The sequence below is a fragment of the Pelophylax lessonae genome, assembly GCF_965119305.1.
Source record: "Pelophylax lessonae genome assembly, chromosome: 3".
In the NCBI taxonomy this organism is placed as follows: Eukaryota; Metazoa; Chordata; class Amphibia; order Anura; family Ranidae; genus Pelophylax; species Pelophylax lessonae.
The window spans coordinates 3,113,753-3,132,115 of NC_138770.1; the positions used below are offsets into that span (position 1 = coordinate 3,113,753).

An 18,363-nucleotide genomic window follows, 5' to 3' on the forward strand; every position below is an offset into this window, starting at 1 on the left:
AAAGGTTTTTATTGAATAGCGGAATAGGAAATATGATCAAAAAAAGTGTATGTATCTCGCACGTACACAACCACACTAGGCCCCAATTACTATTGTTTGTACCCCTAAAAGGATGGATGAGGAGTAGGAGGAGGAGTATGGAACAGGCAGCACCCTCAAATCTTCAGAAGTATGAGATGAACCCCAAAAACTTGGAAAGGTGGATCTCACACGTACCGACACAGACTATCCCGCAATTCAATTGATCCTCAAAGGTTTTTATTGAATAGCGGAATAGGAAATATGATCAAAAAAAGTGTATGTATCTCGCACGTACACAACCACACTAGGCCCCAATTACTATTGTTTGTACCCCTAAAAGGATGGTTGAGCAGTAGGAGCAGGAGTATGGAACAGGCAGCACCCTCAAATCTTCAGAAGTATGAGATGAACCCCAACAACTTGGAAAGGTGGATCTCACACGTACCGACACAGACTATCTCGCAATTGAATTGATCCCCAAAGGTTTTAATTGAATAGCGGAATAGAAAATATGATCAAAAAGAAAGTGTATGTATCTCGCACGTACACCACCACACTAGGCCCCAACTACTATTGTTTGTACCCCTAAAAGGATGGTTGAGCAGTAGGAGGAGGAGTATGGAACAGGCAGCACCCTCAAATCTTCAGAAGTATGAGATGAACCCCAAAAACTTGGAAAGGTGGATCTCTCTCACACGTACCAACACAGACTATCCCCCAATTTAACTGATCCCCAAAGGTTTTTGATTAAATAGCGGAATAGAAAATATGATCCAAAAAAAGTGTATGTATATCACACGTACACAACCACACTAGGCCCCAATTACTATTGTTTGTACCCCTAAAAGGCTAGATGAGGAGTAGGGGGGGTATGGAACAGGCAGCACCCTCAAACCTTCAGAAGTATGAGATGAACCCCAACAACTTGGAAAGGTGGATCTCTCTCACACGTACCAACACAGACTATCCCCCAATTTAACTGATCCCCAAAGGTTTTTGATTAAATAGCGGAATAGAAAATATGATCCAAAAAAAGTGTATGTATATCACACGTACACAACCACACTAGGCCCCAATTACTATTGTTTGTACCCCTAAAAGGCTAGATGAGGAGTAGGGGGGGTATGGAACAGGCAGCACCCTCAAACCTTCAGAAGTATGAGATGAACCCCAACAACTTGGAAAGGTGGATCTCTCTCACACGTACCAACACAGACTATCCCCCAATTTAACTGATCCCCAAAGGTTTTTGATTAAATAGCGGAATAGAAAATATGATCCAAAAAAAGTGTATGTATATCACACGTACACAACCACACTAGGCCCCAATTACTATTGTTTGTACCCCTAAAAGGCTAGATGAGGAGTAGGGGGGGTATGGAACAGGCAGCACCCTCAAACCTTCAGAAGTATGAGATGAACCCCAACAACTTGGAAAGGTGGATCTCTCTCACACGTACCAACACAGACTATCCCCCAATTTAACTGATCCCCAAAGGTTTTTGATTAAATAGCGGAATAGAAAATATGATCCAAAAAAAGTGTATGTATATCACACGTACACAACCACACTGGGCCCCAATTACTATTGTTTGTACCCCTAAAAGGCTAGATGAGGAGTAGGGGGAGTATGGAACAGGCAGCACCCTCAAACCTTCAGAAGTATGAGATGAACCCCAACAACTTGGAAAGGTGGATCTCTCTCACACGTACCAACACAGACTATCCCCCAATTTAACTGATCCCCAAAGGTTTTTGATTAAATAGCGGAATAGAAAATATGATCCAAAAAAAGTGTATGTATATCACACGTACACAACCACACTAGGCCCCAATTACTATTGTTTGTACCCCTAAAAGGCTAGATGAGGAGTAGGGGGGGGTATGGAACAGGCAGCACCCTCAAACCTTCAGAAGTATGAGATGAACCCCAACAACTTGGAAAGGTGGATCTCTCTCACACGTACCAACACAGACTATCCCCCAATTTAACTGATCCCCAAAGGTTTTTGATTAAATAGCGGAATAGAAAATATGATCCAAAAAAAGTGTATGTATATCACACGTACACAACCACACTAGGCCCCAATTACTATTGTTTGTACCCCTAAAAGGCTAGGAGTAGGGGGAGTATGGAACAGGCAGCACCCTCAAACCTTCAGAAGTATGAGATGAACCCCAACAACTTGGAAAGGTGGATCTCTCTCACACGTACCAACACAGACTATCCCCCAATTTAACTGATCCCCAAAGGTTTTTGATTAAATAGCGGAATAGAAAATATGATCCAAAAAAAGTGTATGTATATCACACGTACACAACCACACTAGGCCCCAATTACTATTGTTTGTACCCCTAAAAGGCTAGATGAGGAGTAGGGGGGGTATGGAACAGGCAGCACCCTCAAATCTTCAGAAGTATGAGATGAACCCCAAAAACTTGGAAAGGTGGATCTCTCTCACACGTACCAACACAGACTATCCCCCAATTTAACTGATCCCCCAAAGGTTTTTGATTAAATAGCGGAATAGAAAATATGATCCAAAAAAAGTGTATGTATATCACACGTACACAACCACACTAGGCCCCAATTACTATTGTTTGTACCCCTAAAAGGCTAGATGAGGAGTAGGGGGGGTATGGAACAGGCAGCACCCTCAAACCTTCAGAAGTATGAGATGAACCCCAACAACTTGGAAAGGTGGATCTCTCTCACACGTACCAACACAGACTATCCCCCAATTTAACTGATCCCCAAAGGTTTTTGATTAAATAGCGGAATAGAAAATATGATCCAAAAAAAGTGTATGTATATCACACGTACACAACCACACTGGGCCCCAATTACTATTGTTTGTACCCCTAAAAGGCTAGATGAGGAGTAGGGGGAGTATGGAACAGGCAGCACCCTCAAACCTTCAGAAGTATGAGATGAACCCCAACAACTTGGAAAGGTGGATCTCTCTCACACGTACCAACACAGACTATCCCCCAATTTAACTGATCCCCAAAGGTTTTTGATTAAATAGCGGAATAGAAAATATGATCCAAAAAAAGTGTATGTATATCACACGTACACAACCACACTAGGCCCCAATTACTATTGTTTGTACCCCTAAAAGGCTAGATGAGGAGTAGGGGGGGTATGGAACAGGCAGCACCCACAAACCTTCAGAAGTATGAGATGAACCCCAACAACTTGGAAAGGTGGATCTCTCTCACACGTACCAACACAGACTATCCCCCAATTTAACTGATCCCCAAAGGTTTTTGATTAAATAGCGGAATAGAAAATATGATCCAAAAAAAGTGTATGTATATCACACGTACACAACCACACTAGGCCCCAATTACTATTGTTTGTACCCCTAAAAGGCTAGGAGTAGGGGGAGTATGGAACAGGCAGCACCCTCAAACCTTCAGAAGTATGAGATGAACTCCAACAACTTGGAAAGGTGGATCTCTCTCACACGTACCAACACAGACTATCCCCCAATTTAACTGATCCCCAAAGGTTTTTGATTAAATAGCGGAATAGAAAATATGATCCAAAAAAAGTGTATGTATATCACACGTACACAACCACACTAGGCCCCAATTACTATTGTTTGTACCCCTAAAAGGCTAGATGAGGAGTAGGGGGGGTATGGAACAGGCAGCACCCTCAAACCTTCAGAAGTATGAGATGAACCCCAACAACTTGGAAAGGTGGATCTCTCTCACACGTACCAACACAGACTATCCCCCAATTTAACTGATCCCCAAAGGTTTTTGATTAAATAGCGGAATAGAAAATATGATCCAAAAAAAGTGTATGTATATCACACGTACACAACCACACTGGGCCCCAATTACTATTGTTTGTACCCCTAAAAGGCTAGATGAGGAGTAGGGGGAGTATGGAACAGGCAGCACCCTCAAACCTTCAGAAGTATGAGATGAACCCCAACAACTTGGAAAGGTGGATCTCTCTCACACGTACCAACACAGACTATCCCCCAATTTAACTGATCCCCAAAGGTTTTTGATTAAATAGCGGAATAGAAAATATGATCCAAAAAAAGTGTATGTATATCACACGTACACAACCACACTAGGCCCCAATTACTATTGTTTGTACCCCTAAAAGGCTAGATGAGGAGTAGGGGGAGTATGGAACAGGCAGCACCCTCAAATCTTCAGAAGTATGAGATTGTGTTCACTGTACCCCACAAAGATTGAGTTCACTGCACCCCACAATGATTGTGTTCACTGCACCCCACAAAGATTGTGTTCACTGCACCTCACAAAGATTGTGTTCACTGTACCCCCCAAAGATTGTGTTCACTGCACCCCACAAAGATTCTGTTCACTGTACCCCACAAAGATTGTGTTCACTGCACCCTAAAAGGATGTTGTTCACTGCACCCCACAAAGATTGTGTTCACTGCACCCTAAAAGGATGTTGTTCACTGCACCCCAAAAAGATTGTGTTCACTGTACCCCCCCAAAGATTGTGTTCACTGCACCCCACAAAGATTGTGTTCACTGCACCCCAAAAAGATTGTGTTCACTGTACCCCCCAAAGATTGTGTTCACTGCACCCCAAAAAGATTGTGTTCACTGTACCCCCCAAAGATTGTGTTCACTGCACCCCACAAAGATTCTGTTCACTGTACCCCACAAAGATTGTGTTCACTGCACCCCAAAAAGATTGTGTTCACTGTACCCCCCCAAAGATTGTGTTCACTGCACCCCACAAAGATTCTGTTCACTGCACCCCACAAAGGATTTTGTTCACTGCACCCCAAAAAGATTGTGTTCACTGCACCCCAAAAAGGATTTTGATCACTGCACCCCAAAAAGGATGTTGTTCACTGCACCCCAAAAATGATTTTGTTCACTCCACCCCAAAAAGATTGTGTTCACTGCACCCCACAAAGATTGTGTTCACTGCACCCCAAAAAGATTGTGTTCACTGTACCCCCCAAAGATTGTGTTCACTGCACCCCACAAAGATTCTGTTCACTGTACCCCACAAAGATTGTGTTCACTGCACCCCAAAAAGATTGTGTTCACTGCACCCCAAAAAGGATGTTGTTCACTGCACCCCAAAAAGGATGTTGTTCACTCCACCCCAAAAAGATTGTGTTCACTGCACCCCACAAAGATTGTGTTCACTGCACCCCAAAAAGATTGTGTTCACTGCACCCCAAAAAGGATTTTGTTCACTGCACCCCAAAAAGGATGTTGTTCACTCCACCCCAAAAAGATTGTGTTCACTGCACCCCAAAAAGATTGTGTTCACTGCACCCCACAAAGGATTTTGTTCACTGCACCCCAAAAAGATTGTGTTCACTGCACCCCAAAAAGGATGTTGTTCACTGCACCCCAAAAAGGATTTTGTTCACTGCACCCCAAAAAGATTGTGTTCACTGCACCCCACAAAGGATTTTGTTCACTGCACCCCACAAAGATTGTGTTCACTGCACACCAAAAAGGATTGTGTTCACTGCACCCCAAAAAGATTTTGTTCACTGCACCCCAAAAAGATTGTGTTCACTGCAGCCCAAAAAGATTGTGTTCACTGCAGCTCACACACAGAAAAATGGATGTGGATCACTGACACCTGCCTATCTCCAATCCCACACCACACAGCAATATCGATTGTAGTTTGTAGAACACAGTTTCCCTAAAATTCAGCAGACTCTGTCCCTAACAGGATTGAGAAGAGATCGTAGATCAGGATTGAGTGCAGATTCACCCCACCCCCCACACAGCAATATCGATTGTAGTTTGTAGAAGACACTGACCCTATAATTCAGCAGACTCTATCCCTAAAATGCCTACAACTCGCCCTGCCTAAACACTCCGACCTGTCCCTCAATTCTATCCGGACACAAATGGTTTTTTCCTGCCTATCTTTCCCTAATCAGCAGCCAGCACATTGATGTGTGCTCTGTCCCTTAGCTAAGCAGCAGAATGACGCTGCTGCGGCGGCTGCCTCGAACTTATAAAGACTTGGTCACATGCTTCAGACGGCCAATCACAGCTACTAAGACATTTGCAGGCATGGCTGGGATGGCTTAAGGCACACCAGTTAAACGATTGTTGATTGGCTGTTGAAAGCCCGCCATGAAAAGAGCGCCAAAGCATGCAAAACCCGGAAATAAAACGACCGAACACGGATTTTTACCCGAACATACAGTAAAGTGTCCGTGTCCGTGTTCGGGTAAAAAAAATCCAATTATTCGGTACGAACACGAATAATACAGTCCGTGTTCGCTCAACACTAGTTATGACATGGTAGTTCAGAGAAACAACAATGACACTTGAATAACAATATATCAGTTTACTGACTTAAGAAGGAAATGAACAGATATAGTTTCAACACAACAGGAAATATGAGTGTAAAGAACCAAAGTGACATTCTGAATCTTAAAGTCCCAGAATCAGTGAGTGGCCCAAGACTCAGAATCTCATACACCAATAATGTCAGCTACAACTAGATATAACAATATCTAACTGAAGAAGTATATGAATATGAATATAATGATTCAATTCCTCTTACAAATGTGTGAGAGTGACAAATCAGACGTTTGTCTCTATATTAACTGTAGATAAAACAGTTGGATCTGACTAACTCAGCTGCATCTATATATCTCAAGATAATCCATATCAATCTTAAATATAATCTGAAAGAGTGCACTCGATCACCTATAGGGGGCCCCCTTTCCTATGAATTAAATGAGTCTCTTCCTGGGCATGGCCTTGCTAATCTTCGCCAGCAGTAGGAGCTCTAATCATTCCGTGAATGATATTTGTAATCCAAAGGGAAAAGGGGTATTTGTAATCCAGGCTCTGTCTAAAATGAAGTCAGTATAAACCACTGTATGTGTACAGATGAGGCCTCCCGGTTCGCCAAGCACTATGAAAGATCAGGAGTGTCCCATGGCAACCGCTCCACTACATTAAAGTCCTCTCTATGTCTCTGCTGCGTCACAGGCCCTTTCACTGTGTCCGTGAGCTGCTGCGCTCACTACAATTAGGTATCTCTCACCCAATCCTCTGACACTCCTCTCCGACAGTCCTCCGCACCCAGCAGATCACCTCTCTCCAAGGTGTCTCCACTCTCGATCAGTCACTCCTCTGTGACATCCGCCACCTCTCCAAGGTGTCTCAGCACTAGGCCACGGCCTCTACTCGCTTTGCTCTCCACAGCGGTTCTCCAGCACATCCACACCGCACGCGGTCCCCGAGGCAAGAGAGCGAACATCCGACTCCGCCCCTTATTTATAGACTCTCCCATAGTCCCCCGCGGAACCCGCAGCTCCCTGGGAGGATAGTTCCACCTGGCCCTCTTTGCACAGTCTTCATTCTCCACTGGACTATATATATTCCACAATCCAACACGCCACTCTTCAGGAGAACCTCAAAATAAGCAACAAACTTAAAGGAACAGTATATCAGCCTTAACTATGCTGGTAGCGATTTTTTCACTTGGCTACATCCTCCCCCCACTTGAATGTCTTTGGTCCCCAAAGATGATGGGACTCCTAAGTGGGAGACTCCATTGAGATATAAAGTACCACATAATTACAACTAACAGCAGTCTTGTGTGGAACTAATAGCAGCTGACAACTGGTCAATAAATGCACCTTCGAACAGCTGACTATACAAATTACTAGAAAGGTCTGAGTCACTCTCACAATAGGCCAACAAGAAATCAGTGGCCAACCTAATAGTGTCAGCGGGTGGAATTAGATCATCTTCCTTGGGGCGTTACAATTTGTTCTTCAGAACTCTCTCCTAAGGGGTATCATACGTCAGCAGGGGCAGACTTACCATACGGGCATTTAGGGCACTGCCCGGGGCCAGTAGGGGGCCCCATGATGCTCACCATCTTACTATATTCAGGGAAGCTGTTAGCATGGTAGTGAAGCCGAGTATAACACGGATGGACTATTTGGTGTGAGCTGGAGCAGGCACGGGCAGAGGAACACACAGCAGCTCTGTGCTCCGAGTTACACTTTGAGCTATGGGAGAGTAAAAACAACATCTGATGTGGGAGTGCAGAGACAGTATTTCAGATTTGATGGACCAGCAAGCTGGAAGTAGAATTGAAAGTCGGTAAAGCTCTCTGCTCTCTGTATGACCGCTCTGACTTGCTGACATCCGTGGAAGAGCCCTGAGTGTTAACCATTGCTTATCTGCTGCAAGGAAATGCTACACTGCTGCTATCCTCTGTTCTTGCATTAAAGCATATGTAAAGTGAAATTCTTGCCTCTGCTCACTGATTTTCTTACACTGAGCATAAAAAGCTGACTTGCTATATGCTTGCTGACAGAGGCGTAACTAGAACTTTCAGGGCAACAGTGCAAGAACCCATGGGGCCCCCCTGATCCCTGAGGCCATTTGCTCCCATTTCAGGTTTCTTTATTCCAATCCAATAGCAGGACCTTTTCACATGTTCTGTAGTGGATCTCCTTCCTGCTGTTTTGGTCCCCCCCACGGTAGTAAAACACCAGAGCCTGGTCGCATATGCGACCTTTTCAACTCTGGTAGTGTCAGTCAGTAGGGCAATGGATCATGTCAGTAAGGCCGTGGACAGTGTCCGCAGGGCAGTGGACAGTGTCAGTAGGGCAGAGGATGGTGTCAGTAGCAGTGGCGGCCCGTGCATAGGGGGCGCCAGGGCGCCGCCCCCCCTAAAAAAAGAAAAAATAATTTACAAAAAGAGCAATAAAGTTTTTTTAAAAAAAAATTGCGTTCGCCGGCCTATGTGGAGGCAGTGGAGGGGGGTTTACGACCCAGAAAGGCGCCGATTGGCTGCCTTCTGGGGGCATAACCTGGGTGCAGGGCAAAGCACTAGGACACCCCCACTTTCGTGATATCCTGGCTGTGATTGGTCCAGTCTCCAGCCTGCACCAATCATCATCCAGGACATCCCGCTGACGTCGCAATGGGGGCGATGCAGGTGCGTGCATCAGTCACTCACCGTCACCGCCGCTCACCTTCCCGCCGGTTCCCGCCGCTTCCCGCCGCCGCAGAAGAGGACGAGAAGAGGAGAGGCCGAGACGAGGGAGAAGCCGCTCACCCTTCCGCCGCCACAGAAGAGGAGGAAGTATTGAGGAGGGGAGATCTCACCGCCGGGGGCCGGGCCGCCGCCAGGTAAGTGCATTAAATTGAAGGGAGCATGCACGCTGGTCTCTGCATTGATTGGGGGACAATGCTGTGGGCACTCTGCAATCATTGGGGTACAATGCTGTGGGCACTCTGCAATCATTGGGGTACAATGCTGCGGCACTCTGCAATCATTGGGGTACAATGCTGTGGCACTCTGCAATCATTGGGGTACAATGCTGTGGCACTCTGCAATCATTGGGGTACAATTCTGTGGCACTCTGCAATCATTGGGGTACAATGCTGTGGCACTCTGAAATCATTGGGGACAATGCTGTGGCACTCTGCAATCATTGGGGGACAATGCTGTGGCACTCTGCAATCATTGGGGTACAATGCTGTGGGCACTCTGCAATCATTGGGGTACAATGCTGTGGCACTCTGCAATCATTGGGGACAATGCTGTGGCGCTCTGCAATCATTGGGGACAATGCTGTGGCGCTCTGCAGTGATTGGGGACAATGCTGTGGCGCTCTGCAGTGATTGGTGACAATGCTGTGGCGCTCTGCAGTGATTGGGGACAATGCTGTGGTGCTCTGCAGTGATTGGGGACAATGCTGTGATGCTCTGCATTGAAAGTGGCTCGCACGCTGAACTCTGCATTGATGGGGGCACGGAACAGTGTTCATTGCATTGAAGGGGGCACAGCAAAGTTGCATTGAAGGGGGCACGCACACTGAACTCTGCATTGTGGGGGCACAGCACAGTGTTCATTGCATTGAAGGGGGCACAGCACAGTGTTTATTGCATTGGAGGGGTCACAGCACAGTATTTATTGCATTGAAGGGGTCACAGCACAGTGTTTATTGCATTGAAGGGGGCACAGCACATTGTTCATTGCATTGAAGGGGGCACAGCACAGTTGCATTGAAGGGGGCATGCACACTGAACTCTGCATTGGGGGGGCACAGCACAGTGTTCATTGCATTGAAGGGGGCGCAGCACAGTGTTTATTGCATTGAAGGGGGGACCCCACAGTGTTTATTGCATTGAAGGGGGCATAGCACAGTGTTTATTGCATTGAAGGGGGCATAGCACAGTGTTCATTGCATTGAAGGGGGCACGCACGCTGATCTCTGCATTGAAGGGGGCACGCACGCTGATCTCTACATTAAAGGGGGCACGCACGCTGGTCTCTGCATTGAAAGGGGGCATGTACGCTGGTCTCTGCATTGAAAGGGGGCCTATACCATCTCATGTACCATCACCTATGCCATGCCTATACCATCACCTGTGCCATGCCTGTACCATGACTTCAAAGTCACGCAATTTTTTACTGCGTTTTTTGGCGCGAAGCAATACCTATTACATTTTTCTTTTTGCGCCCCCCCCCCCCCCCAAAAAAAAATTTTGAGCACCAGCCGCCACTGGTCAGTAGGGCAGAGAGGATGGTGTCAGTAGGGCAGAGAGGATGGTGTCAGTAGGGCAGAGGATGGTGTCAGTAAGGCAGAGGATGGTGTCAGTAAGGCAGTGGAAGGTGTCAGTAGAGCAGTTGATAGTGTCAGTAGAGCAGACGACAGAGTTAGTAGAGCAGTGGATGGACAGTGTCAGTAGAGCAGATGACGGTGTCAGCAGAGCAGTGGATGGTGTCAGTAGAGCAGTGGACTGTGCCAGCAGAGCAGTGGATGGTGTCAGTAAGGCAGGGGACAGTGTCAAAAGAGCAGCGGATGGTGTCAGTAGGACAGTGGATGGAGTCAGAAGGCCAGAGGATGGTGTCAGTAGAGCAGACGACAGAGTCAGTAGAGCAGTGGATGGTATCAGTAGAGCAGTGTACGGACGGTGTCAGTAGGGCAGAGGATGGTGTCAGTAGGGCAGAGGATGGTGTCAGTAGGGCAGTGGATGGTGTCAGTAGAGCAGTGGATGGTGTCAGTAGAGCAGTGGACGGTGTCAGTAGAGCAGTGGATGGTGTCAGTAGAGCAGTGGACGGTGTCAGAAGAGCAGTGGACGGTGTCAGTAGGGCAGTGGATGGTGTCAGTAGGGCAGTGGACGGTGTCAGTAGAGCAGTGGACGGTGTCAGTAGAGCAGTGGACGGTGTCAGTAGAGCAGTGGATGGTGTCAGTAGAGCAGTGGACGGTGTCAGAAGAGCAGTGGACGGTGTCAGTAGGGCAGTGGATGGTGTCAGTAGGGCAGTGGACGGTGTCAGTAGGGCAGTGGACGGTGTCAGAAGAGCAGTGGACGGTGTCAGTAGGACAGTGGATGGTGTCAGTAGGGCAGTGGACGGTGTCAGTAGAGCAGTGGACGGTGTCAGTAGAGCAGTGGATGGTGTCAGTAGAGCAGTGGACGGTGTCAGTAGGGCAGTGGATGGTGTCAGTAGAGCAGTGGACGGTGTCAGTAGGGCAGTGGACGGTGTCAGTAAAGCAGTGGACGGTGTCAGTAGGGCAGTGGACGGTGTCAGAAGAGCAGTGGACGGTGTCAGTAGGACAGTGGATGGTGTCAGTAGGGCAGTGGACGGTGTCAGTAGAGCAGTGGACGGTGTAAGTAGGGCAGTGGATGGTGTCAGAAGAGCAGTGGACGGTGTCAGTAGGGCAGTGGACGGTGTCAGTAGAGCAGTGGACGGTGTCAGTGGGGTAGTTGAAGGTGCCAGTAGGGCAGTGGATGAGGTAAGTAACTTTTATTTTTGCTAATTTTTTTACCAATTTATTTTATTCTTTTGTTTTACAATTTTATTTTTTATTACTTATACAACTTTTTTTAGGAGCCCAGTTGGGAGGCTTTGGTGATATACCAGGGTTATAAACAGACCTCTAATCTTTCACCTTGGAGCGAAAATAAGAAAGAAAGAAGGAAAGAAGATTGAGGACACAGCCAGGGCTGGTGCAAGGATTCTTGACACCCTAGGCGAAACCACATTTTGCCGCCCCCCATTGGCTCTGCCCCTGACTCCACCTCCTTTTCCCTGCCCATGTATACGGTGGCAGGGGTGAAGATTTTTTGTGGTGCCTCTACCTATTTCTTCAGCCGTGGTCCCCAGGCCTGCACCTGCTCTTCTGGGCCCAGACTGAAGACAAATAATGGCAACACTGGCTCGCTTCCTCACGCCAGCTAGGGAGGAATACGGATAGGCTAGGGAAGTATACAGACAGGCTAGGGAAGTATACAGACAGGCTAGGGTGGTATACGGACAGGCTAGGGAAGTATACGGACAGGCTAGGGTGGTATATGGACAGGCTAGGGAAGTATACTGACAGGCTAGGGTGGTATACGGACAGGCTAGGGTGGTATACGGACAGGCTAGGGAGGAATACGGACAGGCTAGGGTAGTATACGGACAGGCTAGGGAAGTATACGGACAGGCTAGGGTGGTATACGGACAGGCTAGGGTGGTAATACGGACAGGCTAGGGAGGAATACGGACAGGTTAGGGTAGTATACGGACAGGCTAGGGAAGTATACGGACAGGCTAGGGTGGTATATGGACAGGCTAGGGTGGTATACGGACAGGCTAGGGTGGTATACAGACAGGCTAGGGTGGTATACGGACAGGCTAGGGTGGTATATGGACAGGCTGGGGAGGAATACGGACAGGCTGGGGATGTATAGAGACAGGCTGGGGATGTATACAGACAGGCTGGGGATGTATAGAGACAGGCTGGGAATGTATACAGACAGGCTGGGGATGTATACAGACAGGCTGGGGATGTATACGGACAGGCTGGGGATGTATACGGACAGGCTGGGGATGTATACGGACAGGCTGGGGATGTATACGGACAGGCTGGGGTAGTATATGGAAGTCTTCCCCTATGTTGTTCCATAATCAGAGTATATCCCTGTATTCAGGGGATTTCTATGGTATTCTACATATAATAATAAACACACACACAGTTCCATGTTGGACTGTCACAACAAACAGTCAGGTGACTGCTTCTGCCAATCAGGTCCCCTCTGCCCTATGACCCCCAGTACAGAGCCCAGGAGGTACTTCTACCCTCTGCCCCTCATCACCTCCCCTCCAGGCTAATCTCCCCAGACAGGTCCCACTCACGTTCCATGAAGGAGGCTGCATCCCGGCCACTTCTTTACTCTGTTCAGAGCTGACAGCTCAAAAGGTAGCAGCAGCCCGAAACGCGGATCACCTCTGTCAGCTCTCCACCCCATCATGCGCACAGCCCTTCCCCAACTGGTGAGCCACACCACCAACCTCCGCCTCTTATACCTAGCAACACACAGCTCTGGCAGCGTTTTGAATCTGCGCTGGTGGGGCCGGGAGACGGAGTGTCACAGGAAAGAGCACTGACAGCACGTGCCCAGCAGTCCTTCTGCCCGGGGGGGGGGGGGGTAGCGTGGGGGGCAGCGCCCCCGACTGATGCGCGCTCTAGGCGGGCTCCTACCTTGCCTATAGGTAGCACCACCCTGGACACAGCCCTCCTTACAGTTTAGCTGCTGCTAGACGGTGACACACTGCTTTTCTTATATTGCTGCTTTAAAGCATTTGTGAGTAGTGCAATATGTAGGTGGGCCTTTGTGTGGGTGTGGCTTGAGTGTGGATAGGGAAACAGGGGGCCCCATGATCTCCTATTGCCCGGGGTCCCCATGAGTTGTCAGTCCGCCCCTGTATGTCAGTCTGTTTGGCGGGTGTATTTCCCTTCGTAGCCTTAATGACACCCCATCTCTGGGTTCAGATTCACTTTCTAACCCTTGAGAGCTACAACTAGGTTGAGATTCCTCACACTCCTCAGAAGGGCCCATTGACTCCTCTGTGTCTTCTACAATTGAACTCCTGTCTTCCTCCTGAACCCTGCACGTGACATCCTCCTGAACCCTGCATGTAGCATCCTCCTGAACCCTGCATGTGGCATCCTCCTGAACCCTGCATGTAGCACCAGCATACAGGGGGCACACTGACCGCCAGCATACAGGGGGCACACTGACGGCCAGCATACAGGGGGCACACTGACCGCCACCATGCAGGGGGCACACTGACCGCCACCATGCAGGGGGCACACTGACCGCCTCCATGCAGGGGCACACTGACCGCCACCATGCAGGGGGCACACTGACCACCAGCATACAGGGGGCACACTGACCACCAGAATACAGGGGGCACACTGACCGCCAGCATACAGGGGGCACACTGACCCCCAGCATACAGGGGGCACACTGACCGCCAGCATACAGGGGGCACACTGACCGCCAGCATTCAGGGGGCACACTGACCGCCAGCATACAGGAGGCACACTGACCGCCAGCATTCAGGGGGCACACTGACCGCCAGCATACAGGAGGCACACTGACCGCCAGCATACAGGGGGCACACTGACCACCAGCATACAGGGGGCACACTGACCACCAGCATACAGGTGCACACTGACCGCCAGCATACAGGGGGCACACTGACCACCAGCATACAGGGGGCACACTGACCACCAGCATACAGGGGCACACTGACCACCAATATGCAGGGCCAATGGTTACCTGTCCACAGGGGACATAACAAATCAAGTAAAACAACTACCATGTAACTAAAAAAAATCTCAAAAGCAATAAGAGAATCTTGTTAGCCGGTTCCCTCATCTAACGTGCAACAATAAAAAACAAAAAATGCAGCACTGCCCTACACTTCATCTATAAAATTCTACAAATGGACTTATAATGGTAAAACCTATAAATGAATATCCTGTGCAAATCCACCAATGTATTACAATATAGTAGTGATGGTGTCACCCTCTCTGCAAAAAATAAGAAATATCACAGAGCTGCAATGTGCAAATAGTGGTGAACCCCCTCCCCCCATATATAATCACAATAAATAGTACAATTAATGTGCATATTTTACATTTTGCTGTAAAATATATAAGATAAATATCAACAAGTGATAAATAAAATATATCCCCTGCACACAAGTATAAAAGTAACAAATGAGTCCGATTACAGACCTATCGCAGCCACTTTAAAAATATAAATATGTTAGAGTTACCAGGAGAAAGTCACAAATAAAGAACAAACCACTAGTAAAAGTAGCGCAGATAGATAATTGATAATGTCATAATAGTCCTCCACAAACAAGATTAAAAGTCTCTTTAAAATCTCATGCAGAGAAAACAGACTCCACAGATTGGGAATATTCGTGATTTTTATGGGGTCACCACACCACACATCCTTCACCTCGGTGCTCAATAAGGGGGGTGGCAACTCACCTTTTTGTGATCTTATCGTGAAATGTCCTTGTCTACCTGCATTTGAGCAGCTCGCTTTGTATAAATTTTAAATTTTAATTTTACAAGAGAGGTTGAGAACACCTATTTGGTTGTGAATGCATCCACATATATAGGCAATTGGATTTATCCTATGAATGACATGTTTATATTCAATTGATTTTATTATTGTTTTTTATGTTAATGTTGAAATCCTAACAGAGGAATGCTGACACGATGTAGATATTGCTTTAATGGTGCCAATATTTTTACATGCTTGGTAAAGTGTTTAGAAATATACACGGAGGCGGATTCTGTAGTCGGATCCCTTTGTATGTGGGCGGCGGATTGAGAAACCTAGGCCGACCTATTACATGCGGTCTCTGAGGAGACTGAATCAGAGCCCTGGGAATTAGCATAAAAGGGTGTTCCCGAGTGACGCTATCCGATGTGTCAGCATCCCACTGTATTTAAATACAACGCCGTGCCGAGAGGTTCACGCCCCTGTGAACAAGTCGGATATGAGGAAACATGTCAGGGAGTGGACCTTACGGCGACAGGAAGCGAGCGGTTGTTACCTACGGAGGCTGGCGTGGTCCGGACCATCAGCGTGGAGAGGGTGAGCCAGACCTTCAGCACCGATCGGTGCATCCGTGGCACAATCCGTTTGATATTGGAGGCTTTTTTATATGCTTTGTTTGTGAGTACATTTCTTTTGGATTTGGTGAATAAAACGTGTGGAGTGTAAACAATATTACGCTAGTGTGGTTTTTCCCTTCTTTCCCTGCAACTGTGGTGAATGGGAGTATCATTGTGATGAGAAGGAAATCTTTGCAAGAAAAGACACAGTCGCTTGTTGCCATCTGATTGGATAAGATTTGTGTTATTCTGCTCTGCTGCCTATCCTATGAGAGTAGGTGGGCCACACTGTCTGGTGAGTTGCCACCCCCCTTATTGAGCACCGAGGTGAAGGATGTGTTGTGTGGTGACCCCATAAAAATCACGAATATTCCCAATCTGTGGAGTCTGTTTTCTCTGCATGAGATTTTAAAGAGACTTTTAATCTTGTTTGTGGAGGACTATTATGACATTATCAATTATCTATCTGCGCTACTTTTACTAGTGGTTTGTTCTTTATTTGTGACTTTCTCCTGGTAACTCTAACATATTTTACATTTTATTATGATTATATATCGGGGGGTCTCACCACTATTTGCACATTGCAGCTCTGCAGTATTTCTTACCTTTTGCAGAGAGGGTGACACCATCACTCCTGCCCGGATTGGATTTGAATTTAGCCGCCCCATCCCCCCCTCCATGTTTTTCCTCTATCTTATCTTCCTAACATTTGGTAGTCCCATCCCAAAAATTCTAAAAAGTATCTTTATCTTTTTTTTTTCTATCTCATGGAGGAAATGTGAGAAATAACGTATATATCATACAATCATTCCATAAACACATCCCACATACACCACATAGATCATTTCAAGGAAATATGCTTATAAAATAGTTTACCATTTGCCAAAAAAAAAAAAAAATGTCCCCGGATTTCATTTTAAAAATCTGGTCACCTTACAATATGGTCCACAAGGTGGTGACCTGACTTCTATCAGATGGAACACACAGACAGGAAACTATGTGAGGAACAGATAGGAAGTGATGTCAGATACAGACAGGAAGTGATGTAAGATACAGACAGGAAGTGATGTAGGTCCACAGAGGAAGTGATGTCAGCTATAAATAGGAAATTCAGAGGCGAGACGGGAGAAAGTAGAGAGGAGACGTAGCTGGAAGTGGCAGCAGAGGAGGTAATAAGATATTATTTTCTATATATAATCTTTAATTGCATAAAGAAAATGTCCTCCTTCCATTTTTATGCCGGGGGAACAGAAACAGAGGAACGCATAACACTGAGAATCAGATTGCAGTCCCCCAGTGAAATCACATAAGTAGGATGAGCAGCAAAACTTCCTCCAGCTCTCCTGTAGCGCCCTCACCAGGCAGAGCCGAGGTACTCATAATCTATCTGGGGAAGAGGCAGAGCTCGGGGTGACACCGACACTCACCTTTGGAAATATTAAGCAGCTTTCCTCCCTCGTCACTACTAACATTAATCCCGTCCTCTGCCCCAACACCAACTGGGCCCCCACTCCTCACCCCCATCTAACACCGCTGTCCCCCCACTCCTCACCCCCACATCTAACACCGCTGTCCCCCATTCCTCACCCCCATCTAACACTGCTGTTCACCATTCCTCACCCCCCCATCTATCACCCCAGTTCCCTACTTCTCATTCCTCATCCAACACTGTTGTTCCCCTCTTCTCACCCCCCTTCCCACACTGCTCACATATATTCCACAACCCCCACTGACACTGTTGTCCCCCACTCCTCATTCCCTTATTCATTATTGCAGATCTCCACTCCTCACAACCCATATTTGACGCTTCTGTCACCCACTCTTCACCCAGACCCAATGCTGCCACCTTACTTTCTTTCGTGTCTCTCATGATATCGCTCTTATCACTTTTATAAAACACAGACCTGACCGGAGAGGTGAGGAGGATTCTGGGAGGTCACATGACATCACTCTTATTTCTATTAGTAAAGCACAGACCTGTCCAGAGAGGTGCGGGGTATTCTCAGAAGATTCTTAGAAGGACACAAGGATCTCTACAAGGACGTCATGATGGAGAATCAGCCACCCCTCACATCACCGGGTAAGAGGAGACTTTATTGTAAAGGAGAGAGCAGTACGGAGGCTCCACCTAGATCCCCCATCATCTGATAAACACATAGAAACAATGTATTCAGTCAGTGTGTGTGTTTCCTACAGATGGATCCAGTAATGGGAACCCACCAGAGAGAATTCCCTGTCCTCTGTATTCCCGGGATTCCATACAGGAAGGTCACACCATCCCCCACCATCATCAGGTAGGTGAAGATGGATGTCAAGATCATAAAAGTGATCTGACTGTATGAAAATATATTCCACTTTTAGGTATAAGGTTATTTGTGCTCACATTTTAAAGCAACCATTCCCTGCTATT

The 18,363-nt window shown here is 47.1% G+C and overlaps 4 protein-coding genes across 4 annotated transcripts in view; 3 read left to right on the forward strand and 1 right to left on the reverse strand.

Moving 5' to 3' along the window:
* The window catches only part of LOC309549119 (uncharacterized protein), a 2,919,967-nt gene that overhangs the window by 2,625,730 nt on the left and 275,874 nt on the right, over window positions 1–18,363 (reverse strand). The gene's annotated exons all lie outside the window — the stretch shown is intronic.
* LOC309549117 (uncharacterized protein) overlaps window positions 1–18,363 on the forward strand; it is a 4,285,597-nt gene that overhangs the window by 2,515,069 nt on the left and 1,752,165 nt on the right.
* The window catches only part of LOC309549127 (uncharacterized protein), a 193,389-nt gene that overhangs the window by 112,373 nt on the left and 62,653 nt on the right, over window positions 1–18,363 (forward strand). The window lies entirely within an intron of this gene.
* Window positions 1–18,363, forward strand: part of LOC309549123 (uncharacterized protein) — a 275,016-nt gene that overhangs the window by 31,481 nt on the left and 225,172 nt on the right. The gene's annotated exons all lie outside the window — the stretch shown is intronic.